The sequence below is a fragment of the Aquarana catesbeiana genome, linkage group LG06, assembly GCF_042186555.1.
Source record: "Aquarana catesbeiana isolate 2022-GZ linkage group LG06, ASM4218655v1, whole genome shotgun sequence".
In the NCBI taxonomy this organism is placed as follows: Eukaryota; Metazoa; Chordata; class Amphibia; order Anura; family Ranidae; genus Aquarana; species Aquarana catesbeiana.
Window position 1 is genome coordinate 52262981 of NC_133329.1, and position 17300 is coordinate 52280280.

At 45.0% G+C, this 17300-nt stretch overlaps 2 protein-coding genes across 9 annotated transcripts in view; both read right to left on the reverse strand.

The window, feature by feature from the left end:
- LOC141148404 (eukaryotic translation initiation factor 3 subunit C-like) overlaps nucleotides 1-17300 on the reverse strand; it is a gene marked incomplete in the record, with an annotated part of 532271 nt that overhangs the window by 271171 nt on the left and 243800 nt on the right.
- LOC141148401 (interferon-induced very large GTPase 1-like) overlaps nucleotides 1-17300 on the reverse strand; it is a 175577-nt gene that overhangs the window by 8695 nt on the left and 149582 nt on the right. The gene's annotated exons all lie outside the window — the stretch shown is intronic.

Here is a 17300-nt window from a genome sequence, read left to right on the forward strand (position 1 = left end):
CAATGGATGCTGCAACGATTCGGTAGACAGACTCCCAAAGCAAGTAGGCTCAAACCGCCAGATGTCCAGTCACCAGCAAGGCATTAAAAGAAAAGACAGTCAGGGGCGTGGCTAACTGCCGACGGAGATGGCTGCTTGAGTGAGGAGCTCCTCAAGAACGGGACATCCAGCGGCACACATCGGCATCCCCAAGACACCCTTGCACCCCAGATTGGTGGCAGGCACCCTTCGGGATCGGACGACAATGTCGAGGAAGCGCAAGGAGTGCAGAAAACCACAAAAACTGACCGAATTCTACAAGTATCGGCAGGACGGAGGTAGGCAAGATGGCGCCGGCTCTGCATCAACCCCAGCCCATAGTGCACAATCCCCTCAGCCCCATCCACTGCCTACAGCAACAATAGTGGATCCCAAAGGAAGCGTCCAATCCTACCCCAACACGCCACAATCCGCCAGCCCTGCCAAGGTGAAATTTAGGATGGATGGCCCTGGATGCAGCCCAGTGCCAGGGCCAGGGGCAGATTCTGGGGAAGACACAAGAGAACTCCCAGACAGAATAGAAAAGTTCCCTACCACTAACCAGCCTATCATGGACACAGTGTTAAAGGACATGCTGCTCTCACTCCGCAGCACCATACAGGCTGATATGATGTCTTGTATGCAGAAGTTTCATACTGATATTCAGGATGTGGAATCAAGGGTAGAGCATATACAATGTAAAATGGGGGAATTTGCATCCACAATAAACGACCTAGTAGATGCACAGGAGGAACATGAAGATGAGATGGAAGGCATAAAGGCAAAAATGGCAGACATGGAGGACAGAAGTAGGAGGAATAATATGAAAATCCGAGGTATCCCGGAGTCTGTTCAACAGGGAGATCTGAGAGCCTACGCCACTACCCTGTTTACAGACCTCCTTCCTGACCTCTCCACAATGGATGTCACTATAGACAGAATTCACTGCCTCCCTAAACCTTCCTACCTCATACCTACCTACCCATACCTGATCACATACCGAGAGATGTGATATTGAGACTGCACTTCTATCATGTCAAAGAGCAGCTCATGGCGGCTATGCGTACTAAAGATCGCATCCCAGCCCAATACCAGCACCTGCAATTTTTCACAGATCTGTCACAGTATACTTTGAAAAAGAGGAGAAGCTTAGCCACCATCATCAAAGCACTCAGAAACCACCAGATAACCTATCGCTGGGGGTACCCTACTAACATCACTATTACCAAACATGGCAAAACCCACATTGTGTCTTCACTAGATAAAGGTTTATCCTTACTGAAGGAATGGCACATTGTTCCTGACGAGGATAATAACACTACTCAGCCCAAGAAAGCCACGCAGGTGGAATCAGAATGGAGGATGGTCACCGCAAAGAATTCAAAGTCACATACCTGAACTGAATGGGTATGTCCAGGGAAATACAAGTCCTGGGGAAATGAGGAGCAACCCTCATTGCCACGAACTTAACCCTCAACTCACACTTGAGCAGCAGTTAGCTGCATTCGAATAGACTGTTAACCGTACTGTTCCACACGGTCAATTCCTGAACCTCAGAATGTTCCCTTCTAGTTGGGAATCTGACCTACAGTTGTGTTTTACACATTTTCCTTTTGTTGGTGTTTTGTTTTTTTTTCTCTCTCATCTTGATTCTATTCATCACAGTCGGATGCAAGTCACAAATGTCTACTCCATAAGGATCACATCCAAGGTTTTCTACTTGCACAACCTTTCTACCGGAAACGACGCAACAGGGTCTTCGGAGTGGTTACCTAAGTATGACCATCTCACCCACCTGTTCACTAACGGTGCCTCTTCACCATGTGAGTACCTTAACCGGATTTCTACACTTCTTTTCTACTATCATGATGATCTAGCCAATCGCCCAAGGAGACTGCATCAAAGCACTCTTGTACAGTCCACATGGGGGGTGACATTCCTATCCATTAATTCAAAGGGCCTAATCACCCAGCAAAACAGAAATCACTATGGGATGAAGCCTTACAAAATAAGAGCGACATCCTGTGTGCGCAGGAAACTCACTTTTGTGCCAGTGCTCCACCAAAATGCTCACACAAAAGTTACCCTTACATCTTTACAGTAAACGCCGAGTCAAAACAAAGAGGTGTCCTCACGGCAATTAGAGATATGGTCTCATTCCAACTACACGAAGAAATTAAAGACCCCGGGGGCAGATATCTCATCCTCATATGCAATATCAACTCTATTACTTACACCATTGCAAATATTTACACCCCTAACACCCATCAAATTAAATTTCTTAACAAAATGTTAAAGAAGATTGACTCACTCAGGAGAGGGTCCCTAGTTATCTGTGGAGACTTCAACCTTGCTCCAGATAAAGCTATCAACACGACCTCTACATCCACACGCATAGGCCCCTCTATACAGAATCTGCTTCAATACAATTTGTTTGATGCATGGCGCTGTTGCCATGCGGGAGAAAGAGATTTTACCTTCCTCTCGGCACCCTACCATTCTTACTCCCGCATTGACCTCTTTTTAGTGACCAAGGTCTCCTTACCCAGCCTATTAAAACATCAATCATTACTATAACTTGGTCGGACAATGCATCAGTGTCTCTGACCTTAGCTGACTCTCTCTCATTCAGGGCTAACCCGATCTGGAGAGCAAATCCAACTATCCTGCAGAGAGAAGATACTAAGAGTGTTCTAGAAACCCACGAAAGAGTTTTTTGCTGACAATATGGACACTGTACCTGATCATACTGTAATTTGGAATGCCCACAAAGCGTTCATGAGGGGGATTTTTATCAAACTTGGTGCAGGGATAAGGAGGAAGAGGCAGAGACGGGTAAAGGAACTCACTGACAGCATCCATGATCTCGAAACCCAAAATAAACAGAAGCCCTCACCCTCCCTATCACACAAATTATTACAGGCTAGAAATGACCTCAGACTTTGTCTCCTGGCGGACTTCGAGAAGTCAACCCTCAGACTAAAAATGTCATATTATGCCAACGGCAACAAGGCGGGCAAGCTTCTCACCCAACGCCTGCGGGGGTGCAGATATTAAGCCAGAATTCCATATATAATCCACCCCACCACTAAACATAAACACCACCATCCAAAAGACATTGCGGATGCTTTCGATGATTACTATGGATCCCTTTATAATCTGAAGACTGACCCCCTCACTCATCAACCGGTTACCGAACAGATAACCAATTTCTTGGCCAAATTATCCCATCCTCAGCTGACGTCAGAACAGCTTCAGCAATTAAATCAGCCCTTTACTGTCTTGGAAATTTGCACGGCTATAGCATCACTACCACCCAATAAGTCCCCGGGCCCGGATGGATTTATAGGGGAATATTATAAAACATTTAAACAGATCTTAGCACCCCATCTACTCCGCATATTCAATGATGCTGCTGTCTCTTTCTCCTTCCCCTCAGAGATGCCTATGTCATTTCTTGAGGTGCTAAAATGGCAGGGCAGTACAAACCCCCCCAAATGACCCCATTTTGGAAAATAGACACCCCAAGGAAATTGCTGAGAGGCATGTTGAGCCCATTGAATATTAATTTTTTTTGCCCCAAGTGATTGAATAATGACAAAAAAAAAAAAATTTACAAAACGTTGTCACTAATTGATATATTGCTCACACAGGCCATGGGCATATGTGGAATTGCACCCCAAAATACATTCAGCTGCTTCTCCTGAGTATGGGGATACCACATGTGTGGGACTTTTTGGGAGCCTAGCCGCGTACGGGGCCCCAAAAATCAATCACTGCCTTCAGTGTTACCGCAGTGCTGGTTTGACTATGATCGGGGTGTACTAGGCCGCTGGTGCTTGCCAGTTCACCAAAACGCTACCAAAAAAACTGTTAGCGATCGCAGGGATCAGGCCTGACTCTGCGAACGCTGCAGTTATGCGTTTAGTGTTTTGTAAGTGACAGTGATCGATTGATACTGCACTTGGGTGGGCTGGGCTGGGCCAGGCGGAGGGGCAAAATACAGGTGCTAGCAGGTATCTGGGCTGATCCCGCTAACACTGCGTTTTTGGGAACCCTAAACTGCTGGGGACGCTAGTATAGATCTGATCGGATCAGATATTGATCCGTTCAGATACTATACCACTAAGGGAGGCGTATGCTGCGTGCGTGGGTGTTAGCGGTACTGGTGCTAACCTGACGCTGCGTGGGGCGACGCATATCACGGCGGGTGCCCTGACACTATAAAAAATAAACTAACTAACCAGCGCACCAGTAACAGTTATACAGTGATCACTGGTGAAAGGGTTAACTAGGGGGCAATCAAGGGGTTAAAACCTTTATTAGGTAGTATATGGGGGTCCCCGATGCTATAAAACGCTGACGGCGAACCTAAATATTTACCTCCCTAACTAGCGTCACCAGTGACACTAATACAGCGATCAGAAAAACGATTGCTTAGTGACACTGGCAACGGGGGGGTGATCAAGGGGTTTAAACCTTATTAGAGGGGGTACGCTAGACCTAAAGGGGGCTAATACTAACTGCCCTACCACACTAACTGTCACAAACTGACACCAATGCAGTAATCAGAAAAAAAAAACAGCTTGGTGTCAGTGTGACAGGGGGGGGGGGTGATTAGGGGGTGTTATATGTGCCTGGCATGTTCTACTGTGTGTGTAGTGTTTTACACTCACATTGATGTCTTCTCTCCTCGGCGCTGGAATGGAAAATACCGAGCCGAGGTGAGATGACATCACTTCCTCTGCTGCTGTTTACTATACAGCAGCAGAGGAAGGATTTCATTGGCTGGGAGAGATCGCGAGGGGGGGCCACGAATGGATGGCCTCCCCTTCACCTCCGATCACCGGGGGAGAAATGCCAACCGCCTCGGGCACCAGGGGGTCCGATCGGACCCCCCGCCTGCGGGAGGCAGATCACGTACAGGTACGCAATTCTGCCTGCCCGTGCCATTCTGCCGACTTATATCGTCGTGAGTAGGGATGAGCCGAACACCCCCCTGTTCGGTTCGCATCAGAACATGTGAACAGGAAAAAAGTTTGTTCGAACACGCAAACACCGTTAAAGTCTATGGGACATGAACATGAATAATCAAAAGTGCTAATTTTAAAGGCTTATAGGCAAGTTATTGTCATAAAAAGTGTTTGGGGACCTGGGTCCTGCCCCAGGGGACATGGATCAATGCAAAAAAAAGTTTTAAAAATGGCCGTTTTTTCAGGAGCAGTGATTTTAATAATGCTTAAAGTCAAACAATAAAAGTGTAATATCCCTTTAAATTTCGTACCTGGGGGGTGTCTATAGCATGCCTGTAAAGGGGCGCATGTTTCCCGTGTTTAGAACAGTCTGACAGCAAAAGGACATTTCGAAGGCAAAAACCCATTTAAAACTACCCGCGGCTATTGCATTGCCGACAATACACATAGAAGTTCATTGATAAAAATGGCATGGGAATTCCCCACAGGGGACTCCACCTAAATTCCATACCAGGCCCTTCAGCTCTGGTATGGATTTTAAGGGGAACCCCGCGCCCAAAAAAAACAAAAACGGCGTGGGGTCCCCCCAAGAATTCATACCAGACCCTTATCCGAGCATGCAACCTGGCAGGCCGCAGGAAAAGAGGGGGGACGAGAGTGCGCCCCCCCTCCTGAACCGTACCAGGCCACATGCCCTCAACATTAGCCCCCAAAACACCTTGTCCCCATGTTGATGAGGACAAGGGCCTCATCCCCACAACCCTGGCCGGTGGTTGTGGGGGTCTGCGGGCAGGGGGCTTATCAGAATCTGGAAGCCACCTTTAACAAGGGGACCCCCAGATCCGGGCCCCCCCCTGTGTGAAATGGTAAGGGGGTACTTACCCCTACCATTTCACTAAAAAACTGTCAAAAATGTTAAAAATGACAAGAGACAGTTTTTGACAATTCCTTTATTTAAATGCTTCTTCTTTCTTCTATCTTCCTTCATCTTCTTCTTCTGGCTCTTTTGGTTCTTCCTCCGGCGTTCTCGTCCAGCATCTCCTCTGCGGTGTCTTCTATCTTCTTCTCCTTGGGCCGCTCCGCACCCATGGCATGGGGGGAGGCTCCCTCTCTTCTCTTTTTCATTTTCTTCTCCGGGCCACTCCGCACCCATGCTGGCATGGAGGGAGGCTCCCGCTGTGTGGCTGCGTCTCCTCGTCTGACGGTTCTTAAATAACGGGGGGCGGGGCCACCCGGTGACCCCGCCCCCCTCTGACACACGGTGACTTGACGGGACTTCCCTGTGACGTCATGGGGAATGCCACAGGGAAGTCCCGTCATGTCCCATGCGTTAGAGGGGGGCGGGGTCACCGGGTGGCCCCGCCCACCATTATTTAAGAACCGTCAGACGAGGAGACGCGTCACACAGCGGGAGCCTCCCTCTATGCCAGCATGGATGTGGAGCAGCCCGGAGAAGAAAATGAAGAAGAGAAGAAGAGAAAAAGAGAAGGAAGAAGAGAAGAAGATGAAGAAGAAGATGAAGAGAAGAGCGGGAGCCTCCCCCCATGCCATGGGTGCGGAGCGGCCGAGGAGAAGATAGAAGACGCTGCGGAGGAGATGCTGGACGAGAACGCCGGAGGAAGAACCAGATGAACCAGAAGATGAAGGAAGATAGAAGAAAGAAGAAGAATTGTCAAAAACTGTCTCTTGTCATTTTTAACATTTTTGAGTTTTTTAGTGAAATGGTAGGGGTAAGTACCCCCTTACCATTTCACACAGGGGGGCTTGGATCTGGGGGTCCCCTTATTCTGATAAGCTCCCCGCCTGCAGACCCCCACAACCACCGGCCAGGGTTGTGGGGATGAGGCCCTTGTCCTCATCAACATGGGGACCAGGTGTTTTGGGGGGCTACCCATGTGGCCTGGTACGGTTCAGGAGGGGGGGGCGCACTCTCGTCCCCCCCTCTTTTCCTGCGGCCTGCCAGGTTGCGTGCTCGGATAAGGGTCTGGTATGGATTTTTGGGGGGACCCCACGCCATTTTTTTTTTTTTTGGCGCGGGGTTCCCTTTAAAATCCATACCAGACCTGAAGGGTCTGGTATGGAATTTAGGGGGAACCCCACGTCATTTTTTTTTTAAATTTTGGCTGGGGGTTCCCCTTAATATCCATACCAGACCTGAAGGGCCTGGTATGGAATTTAGGGGGACTCCCACGTCATTTAAGCATTATTAAAATCACTGCTCCTGAAAAAACGGCCGTTTTTAAAACTTTTTTTTGCATTGATCCATGTCCCCTGGGGCAGGACCCGGTCCCCAAACACTTTTTATGACAATAACTTGCATATAAGCCTTTAAAATTAGCACTTTTGATTTCTCCCATAGACTTTTAAAGGGTGTACCGTGGCATTCGAATTTGCCGCAAACACCCCAAATTGTTCGCTGTTCGGCGAACTTGCGAACAGCCAATGTTCGAGTCGAACATGAGTTCGACTCAAACTCGAAGCTCATCCCTAGTCGTGAGGCGGTCGGCAACTGGTTAAAGTCCATACAGAAATTCCAACAAGGAGGTCTGCTCCTATGTGGGGATTTTAATGTCACCCCAGACCCGACCATGGATTCAACAGCTTCTCGTGGACGGAACACTCTATCTCTTCAACGTTACATTCAACTACATGGCCTCTACGATGCCTGGCAGTGTCTACACGCCAGCGAGAGAGACTTATGCCCTGTACACACAATCGGACATTGATCAGACATTCCGACAACAAAATCCATTGATTTATTCCAACGGATGTTGGCTCAAACTTGTTTTGCATACACGGTCGCACAAAGTTGTCGGAAAATCCGATCGTCTGAACGCGGTGACGTAAAACACGTACATCAGGACTATAAATGGGACAGTAGCCAATAGCTTTTGTCTCTTAATTTATTCTGAGCATGGGTGGCTCTTTGTGCGTTGGAATTGTCCACACACGGTCGGACTTTACACAAACGGATATTGTTGTCGGAAAATTTTATAGCCTGCTCTCAAACTTTGTGTGTCAGAAAATCCGATGGAAAATGTCTGATGGAGCCCACACACGGTCGGAATTTCCGACAACAAGCTCCGATCGCACATATTTTGTCGGAAAGTCCGACCGTGTGTACAGGGCATTAACCACTTGCCGACCGCCTCACGCAGATATACTGCACACAGAATGGCACGGGCAGGCAAAATCACGTACCTGGTACGTGATTGCCTTCCCGCGGGTGGGGGGTCCGATTGGACGGGGTGCCTGAGGCGGTCGGCTTTGGTCTGGGAGCGATGAGAGGTGAGGGGGAGACCATCCATTCATGCCACCCCCCTCGCCATCGCTCCCAGAATCATTCCTCTGCTGCTGTATGCTAAACAGCAGCAAAGGAAATGATGTCATCTCTCCTCGGCTCGGTATTTTCCGTTCCGGCGCCGAGGAGAGAAGACTTTACTGTGAGTGTACAACACTACACACACAGTAGAACATGCCAGGCACACTTTACACCCCCCATCACCCCCCGATCACCCCCCAATCACCCTTCCCCCCCGTCACACTGGTGGGGCAGTTAGTGTTAGCCCCCTTTAGGTCTAGGGTACCCCCCTAAACCCCCCTAATAAAGTTTCAACCCCTTGATCACCCCCCGTCGCCAGTGTCACTAAGCGATAATTTTGCTGTATTAGTGCCACTGGTGTCGCTAGTTAGGGAGGTAAATATTTAGGTTCGCCGTCAGCGTTTTATAGCGACAGGGACCCCCATATACTACCTAATAAATGTTTTAACCCCTTGATTGCCCCTTAGTTAACCCTTTCACCACTGATCACCGTATAACCGTTACGGGTGACGCTGGTTAGTTCGTTTATTTTTTATAGTGTCAGGGCACCCGCCGTTTACTACCAAATAAAGGTTTAGCCCCCTGATCACCCGGCGGTGATATGCGTCGCCCCAGGCAGCATCAGATTAGCACCAGTACCGCTAACACCCACGAACGCAGCATACGCCTCCCTTAGTGGTATAGTATCTGAACGGATCAATATCTGATCCGATCAGATCTATACTAGCGTCCCCAGCAGTTTAGGGTTCCCAAAAATGCAGTGTTAGCGGAATCAGCCCAGATATCTGCTAACACCTGTTTTTTGCCCCTCCGCCCGGCCCAGCCCAGCCCACTCAAGTGCAGTATCGATCGATCACTGTCACTTACAAAACACTTAACGCATAACTGCAGCGTTTGCAGAGTCAGGCCTGATCCCTGCGATCACTAACAGTTTTTTTGGTAGCATTTTGGTGAACTGGCAAGCACCAGCCCCAGGCAGCATCAGGTTAGCGCCAGTACCGCTAACACCCACGCACGCACCGTACACCTCCCTTAGTCGTATAGTATCTGAACGGATCAATATCTGATCCGATCAGATCTATACTAGCATCCCCAGCAGTTTAGGGTTCCCAAAAACGCAGTGTTAGTGGGATCAGCCCAGATACCTGCTAGCACCTGCGTTTTGCCCCTCTGCCCAGCCCAGCCCACCGAAGTGCAGTATCGATCGATCACTGACACTTACAAAACACTAAACGCATAACTGCAGTGTTCGCAGAGTCAGGCCTGATCCCTGCGATCGCTAACAGTTTTTTTGGTAGCGTTTTGGTGAACTGGCAAGCACCAGCGGCCTAATACACCCCAGTCGTAGTCAAACCAGCACTGCAGTAACACTTGGTGACGTGGCGAGTCCCATAAGTGCAGTTCAAGCTGGTGAGGTGGCAAGCACAAGTAGTGTCCCGCTGCCACCAAGAAGAAGACAAACACAGGCCCATCGTGCCCATAATGCCCTTCCTGCTGCATTCGCCAATCCTAATTGGGAACCCACCACTTCTGCAGCACCCGTACTTCCCCCATTCACATCCCCAACCAAATGCAGTTGGCTGCATGAGAGGCATTTTTATGTCCTCCCGAGTACCCCTACCCAACGAACCCCCCCCCCAAAAAAGATGTCATGTCTGCAGCAAACGCGGATATAGGCGTGACACCCGCTATTATTGTCCCTCCTGTCCTGACAATCCTGGTCTTTGCATTGGTGAATGTTTTGAACGCTACCATTCACTAGTTGAGTATTAGCGTAGGGTACAGCATTGCACAGACTAGGCACACTTTCACAGGGTCTCCCAAGATGCCATTGCATTTTGAGAGACCCGAACCTGGAACCGGTTATAGTTAAAAAAGGTACAGTTACAAAAAAAAGTGTAAAAAAAAAAAACAACACAAAAAAATATATAAAATAAAAAAATATAGTTGTCGTTTCATTGTTCTCTCTCTCTCTATTCTCTCTCTATTGTTCTGCTCTTTTTTACTGTATTCTATTCTGCAATGTTTTATTGTTATTATGTTTTATCATGTTTGCTTTTCAGGCATGCAATTTTTTATACTTTACTGTTTACTGTGTTTTATTGTTAACCATTTTTTTGTCTTCAGGTACGCAATTCACGACTTGGAGTGGTTATACCAGAATGATGCCTGCAGGTTTAGGTATCATCTTGGTATCATTCTTTTCAGCCAGCGGTCGGCTTTCATGTAAAAGCAATCCTAGTGGCTAATTAGCCTCTAGACTGCTTTTACAAGCAGAGGGAGGGAATGCCCCCCCCCACCGTCTTCCGTGTTTTTCTCTGGCTCTCCTGTCTCAACAGGGAACCTGAGAATGCAGCCGGTGATTCAGCCAGCTGACCATAGAGCTGATCAGAGACCAGAGTGGCTCCAAACATCTCTATGGCCTAAGAAACCGGAAGCTACGAGCATTACATGACTTAGATTTCGCCGGATGTAAACAGCGCCATTGGGAAATTGGGAAAGCATTTTATCACACTGATCTTAGTGTGGTCAGATGCTTTGAGGGCAGAGGAAAGATCTAGGGTCTAATAGACCCCAATTTTTTCAAAAAAGAGTACCTGTCACTACCTATTGCTATCATAGGGGATATTTACATTCCCTGGGATAACAATAAAAATGATTAAAAAAAAATGAAAGGAACAGTTTAAAAATAAGATAAAAAAGCAAAAAAATAATAAAGGAAAAAAAAAAAAAAGCACCCCTGTCCCCCCCTGCTCTCGCGCTAAGGCGAATGCAAGCGTCTGTCTGGCGTCAAATGTAAACAGCAATTGCACCATGCATGTGGGGTATCACCGCGAAGGTCAGATCGAGGGCAGTAATTTTAGCAGTAGACCTCCTCTGTAAATCTAAAGTGGTAACCTGTAAAGGCTTTTAAATGCTTTTAAAAATGTATTTATTTTGTTGCCACTGCACGTTTGTGCGCAATTTTAAAGCTTGTCATGTTTGGTATCCATGTACTGGGCCTAAGATCATCTTTTTTATTTCATCAAACATTTGGGCAATATAGTGTGTTTTAGTGCATTAAAATTTTAAAAAGTTTTTCCCCAAAAAATGCGTTTGAAAAATCGCTGCGCAAATACTGTGTGAAAAAAAAAAATGAAACACCCACCATTTTAATCTGTAGGGCATTTGCTTAAAAAAATATATAATGTTTGGGGGTTCAAAGTAATTTTCTTGCAAAAAAAAAAATAATTTTTTCATGTAAACAAAAAGTGTCAGAAAGGGCTTTGTCTTCAAGTGGTTAGAAGAGTGGGTGATGTGTGACATAAGCTTCTAAATGTTGTGCATAAAATGCCAGGACAGTTCAAAGCCCCCCAAATGACCCCATTTTGAAAAGTGGACACCCCAAGCTATTTGCTGAGAGGCATGTCGAGTCCATGGAATATTTTATATTGTGACACAAGTTGTGGGAAAAAGACAAATTTATTTATTTATTTATTTATTTTTGCACAAAGTTGTCACTAAATGATATATTGCTCAAACATGCCATGGGAATATGTGAAATTACACCCCAAAATACATTCTGTTGCTTCTCCTGAGTACGGGGATACCACATGTGTGAGACTTTTTGGGAGCCTAGCCGCGTACGGGACCCTGAAAACCAAGCACCGCCTTCAGGCTTTCCAAGGGCGTAAATTTTTGATTTCACTCTTCACTGCCTATCACAGTTTCGGAGGCCATGGAATGCCCAGGTGGCACAAAACCCCCCCAAATGGAAAGTAGACACCCCAAGCTATTTGCTGAGAGGTATAGTGAGTATTTTGCAGACCTCACTTTTTGTCACAAAGTTTTGAAAATTGAAAAAAGAAAAAAAAAATATTTTTCTTGTCTGTCTTCATTTTCAAAAACAAATGAGAGCTGCATAATACTCACCATGCCAATCAGCAAATAGCTTGGGGTGTCTACTTTCCAAAATGGGGTCATTTGGGGGGGGGTTTTGTGCCACCTGGGCATTCCATGGCCTCTCAAACTGTGATAGGCAGTGAAGAGTGAAATCAAAAATTTACACCCTTAGAAATCCTGAAGGCGGTGATTGGTTTTCGGGGCCCCATACGCGGTTAGGCTCCCAAAAAGTCCAACACATGTGGTATCCCCATACTCAGGAGAAGCAGCTAAATGTATTTTGGGGTGCAATTCCACATATACCCATGGCCTGTGTGAGCAATATATCATTTAGTGACAACTTTGTGCAAAAAAAAGAAAAAAAGTGTCACATTCCCGCAACTTGTGTCAAAATATAAAATATTCTATGGACTCAACATGCCTCTCAGCAAATAACTTGGGGTGTCTACTTTCCAAAATGGGGTCATTTGGGGGGTTTTGTGCCATCTGGGCATATTATGGCCTTTAAAACTGTGATAGGTAGTGAGGAGTGAAATAAAAAATTTACGCCCTTAGAAATCCTGAAGGAGGTGATTGGTTTTCGGGGCCCCGTACGCAGCTAGGCTCCCAAAAAGTCCCACACATGTGGTATCCCCATACTCAGGACAAGCAGCCGAATGTATTTTTGGGGTGCAATTCCACATATGCCCATGGCCTGTGTGAGCAATATATCATTTAATGACAACTTTTTGTAAATTTTTTTCTGTCATTATTCAATCATAAGACGGGGCTAATCTGACACGCTCACACGTCATGTCCGGGATTTGTGGTTTTGACATATGATCGGTGGAACGCAAGCTCCGATTGCGGAGAGCGTGGCTTCCCCATCATGCTTGGAGAGTTTGTGAGCAAGCTGGCTCTCTCTCCTCCTTTTAAATTTAAATAACCTTTTTTGAATACATTTCTAAATAAACTCAGCAATACAGAATTACGCTATGTGGATTGTTTTTTCCTGTTTTTTACACACACATGCGGTCATCTGACCGGGAGCTACGCTGCAGAGGGGGGCACTGGAGTCTCCTTCCCCTCCTTCCGTGGATGACCTTCCTACCCGGGAGCCAGGAACCAGGGGGATATCGCAACGCTAGGATTGGGATTACACTATTTCTACATGCTTGTACCCCTGCAGGGGTGAAGCGCTCTGGTGAGTGAACGCACAAAAGGGGAGCACAGTCACTTTTGTCAGCACGTTTTTTGCTCATCTTTGAAACATTTTTTCTTACTGAAGGAAGCACTTGTCACTTTTATATGGACACTGATTTTTGATTTCTATATACATTTTTAGAAGAAATTTTTTTGGGGGCACTATTGGCTTATGGACACTTAGTTTATTATATTTTAATTATTTTATATATATTTATTGGATATCACTGTAGTAGTTTATTTAGCTTATATATCTGCATATATACCAATGTTGTTTGACAGATATTATTCACATCAGCTGATGCTAATTATTCAGTGATTGCTCTTATACACATGCTACATATTTTTTTACTTCTTGATATTAAGCACAGGTCACTTTTCTCAGGTGCTAGGTAGCACTCAGTTTTACCACTGTTACACATGTTGTACACCTTTTTGATTTTAGGTATATTTTCATATATATATATATGTTTATTTTGGGGTGAATGCACTCAATCAACAGTTACATACACAGAGTTTTTAGGAAGGACAGCGCCATTTCCCTTTATACACTTTTATATTCTGATTGGGTTCCACTTAGGTGGGACTTTATTATAGGAAGGCAGCAGTCACATTTATCCTAAGCGCGGATTCCTCTGAGAAGTCTATTTTTTTACACCCTAGGGTGTTTTTATATATATCTGCAGCTATGGATATTTTTGGATACATGGGCAATGGGAACATTGATGTAGGTGGTATTTTTAACCAAGAGCAGGTCAATAATAGACAGGATATGAATGGTCTATTCAAACAGTTGAGACAAACCCTGGAAAAACAGTTAAGGGTGTGGTGGGATACAGCCACTCTCAAGATGTATGTAAAAGAGAAAATGCCCCCCAGAAGGTTAAGGTGGGACCTGAGCCCTAATGATAATATGGATGATGCCACCCTCATGGAGGAATGGTACGCCTTCTTTTTGGGGTGTGAGAATGAGCTCCTGCATAAAATTATTGCAAGGAGACAATTTAAATTAAGAAGAGTGGAAGAACACATTATAGAGATTAAAAACCTCCTACTGCCCTTTATAGACTTGAGAGAATATAAAGATAAAGATAAAGAATTACAAGATATTATTAAAAAGTATGATGCTGATATTCAAGCAAAAAAACAGAAACTTGATTATGCCAACAAAAAGGTATATAAATGGCAAGAGGAGACAGAGGACTTGAATAATGATCTGGGAGAGATATCTATGAAAGATAGCTCTATAAGAGAAATAGGAGGAACAGAAACCCAAAATGGGGAGAATTTACGTCAAGCAAGATTCGAGCACACCCCCATCATTAGACGCACTGGGATGCCGAGAACACCCAATTATAAAACAGGCCCCTGGAACAGGCGAAGGGAGGAATATCCTCGGGAGCCTATGTATGGAAGATCCCCAGGTATTACAAGATATAATATCCCCACCCATAACAGATACTCACCTCTGATGGGGCAACATGCCACCTATGACAATTTTCAGAACAGAGGGGCCCCCAGGGACAGAAGGGATTTTCACAGAGATGGACCACCTGGGAGATGGAAAGCACTGGTTCCATACAGAGGACCTGTTTGGAGAGACCGGCCATGGAACAACAGAGACTTCCAGAGACAAGAAGGCCCACCTATGAATCCGAACAGAGACCAGAGGCATACTGGGACACAAGGGTATGCATACACACAGGATTATACAACACAGACAAGGACCGGCTGGAACAGGAACCAAGACAGAGAACAGGAACAAACCCTAAGAGGCATGGAAAGAAGTTACAGACAAGAGGAAAACAAGGAGGGAAGAAGAAAAAGAAGAATAGAGTACTAGGAGAAGGGATTTTTAATCTAAGCGATGCTGTATTTTCGGAGGAAGAATTGAGGGTCTTAGATTTGGGGTTGAAATTTGCCCCTGACAAGAATATTGACAAATTCGAGGTTTTTATAGATTCACAAAAGTTTATGCGCAAAATAAAAATAAAGAAACATTATGCTATGAATAAAGAAGAAAAAGCAATAGAGGAACCATCAAGATTTATACACACCAGTCTGTGGAATAATTCTATCTTCAACCCGAAGGTACCTGGAGATCAGTGTATCAATGCCTTCAAGAAAATGGTGGAGAGTGATCTCGCAAAAATTGAAAAGAAGAATACCAAAAACGGCAATGTTTGGAAAGCAATTAAAGAGATTGGAAAAAGAAAAGAGGTGGTTATACCGCCCCCGCTGATAAAGGGGGCTGGCTGGTAATATTAACAAAGGAGGACTATGAAGAAGAAATGAGGAATCTCCTCAGGGTAGAAAACACTTATAAGAAACTAAAAGGAAACCCAAACAACTCTATGGAAGAAAGCTGAAGACTCTTGTGAAGAAAGGAAAGGATATGGGGATTCTTAATAAGAAAGAAGCAAGATACCTGAACTGTGAGTCCACCAAGACACCAGTGATGTACTATTTACCCAAAGTACACAAACAAATAGATAAGCCCCCAGGAAGACCGATTATAAGCGGAAAAAACTCTTTATTTTCAAGATTGGGGGAATACATTGCCTATTTTTTAAAACCACTAGTGATGAAAGGAAAATCTTATCTGCGGGACAGCACACAATTGATCAACGAATTAACACATATGACAGGGGTAAAAGACTGTCTCCTTGCGACAATTGATGTAAACTCCCTGTACACCAGTATCATTCAAAAAGATGGAATAAAGGGGGTAGAGAAAGCACTCCAGAAAGATAGGAATTTTAAACAAGAACAGATTGATTTTATTCTTGAAGCTCTGAAATTAGCAATGGAGAGCAATTATTTTTGGTACCAGAAACATTATTATGTTCAAACTAAGGGCGTAGCCATGGGGACAAAATACGCCTAGAGCGTGGCGAATTTATTTATGGATATGTGGGAGGAGGAACATATATATAGGAGATTACACCCAGAAATTGTATTCTATCGGAGGTACATAGATGACGTGATCATCGTGTGGGATGGCACCACAGATTCTTTCCAGAAATTCCTTGAAGAAATGAACCAGAACAAATATGGCATCTCCTTTAGTGGGAAATGCGACCCCCAAGAAATAGATTATCTTGATCTACAGATTTTTAAGGCAAACAATGGATTACATATGAAGACCTTTTTTAAAACAACGGACCGGAATGGGTATATTCCAGTATCCAGTTGTCACCATCCCAAGTGGAAGGAGAATATACCAAAAGGTCAACTGATGAGGTTACGGAGAAATTGTCACGATATGGAAGATTACCATGCACAAACAGACATCTTGATCCAAAAATTTGTAGATAAGGGGTACCAAAAGGAACCCCTGATGAAACAAAAAATGGAGATAGGAAATATTGATAGGAACTCCCTATTGAAAAACAACAAGAAGAACACCAACCCCTCCCAAATGGAAATGGCCTTCATCACTGGTTTCAACAATCAACATAGATCTGTAGAGTATAATATTAGGAAATACTGGCCAATTTTGAAATCTGACAGAACCTTGGCAAAAATACTCCCAAGGAAACCAAGATTTATCTATAAAAATGCCCCAAATTTGAGAAATCAGCTGGTACACAATATAATTGATCCACCCAAGACTATAAAGCTATTCCAGCAGATGAAAGGCTTCTATAGATGCCAAAAGCGTTTACCCTGTCGTGTGAGCAAAAAACAACCAAAGAAAAAGATATCTTTTAAATCTAAAACTGGGAAAGAGTACCAGATTAGGGAATAGATCACCTGTGAGAGTACACATGTAACATATGTGATCGAATGTCCCTGCCAGTTACAATACGTGGGAAGAACGACAAGGCCTCTCTATGCTAGGATTAGAGAACATATAAATAACATCAGAAAAGGTTTTCCGAAACACAACCTTTCTAGACATTTTGACAAGTTCCATAATA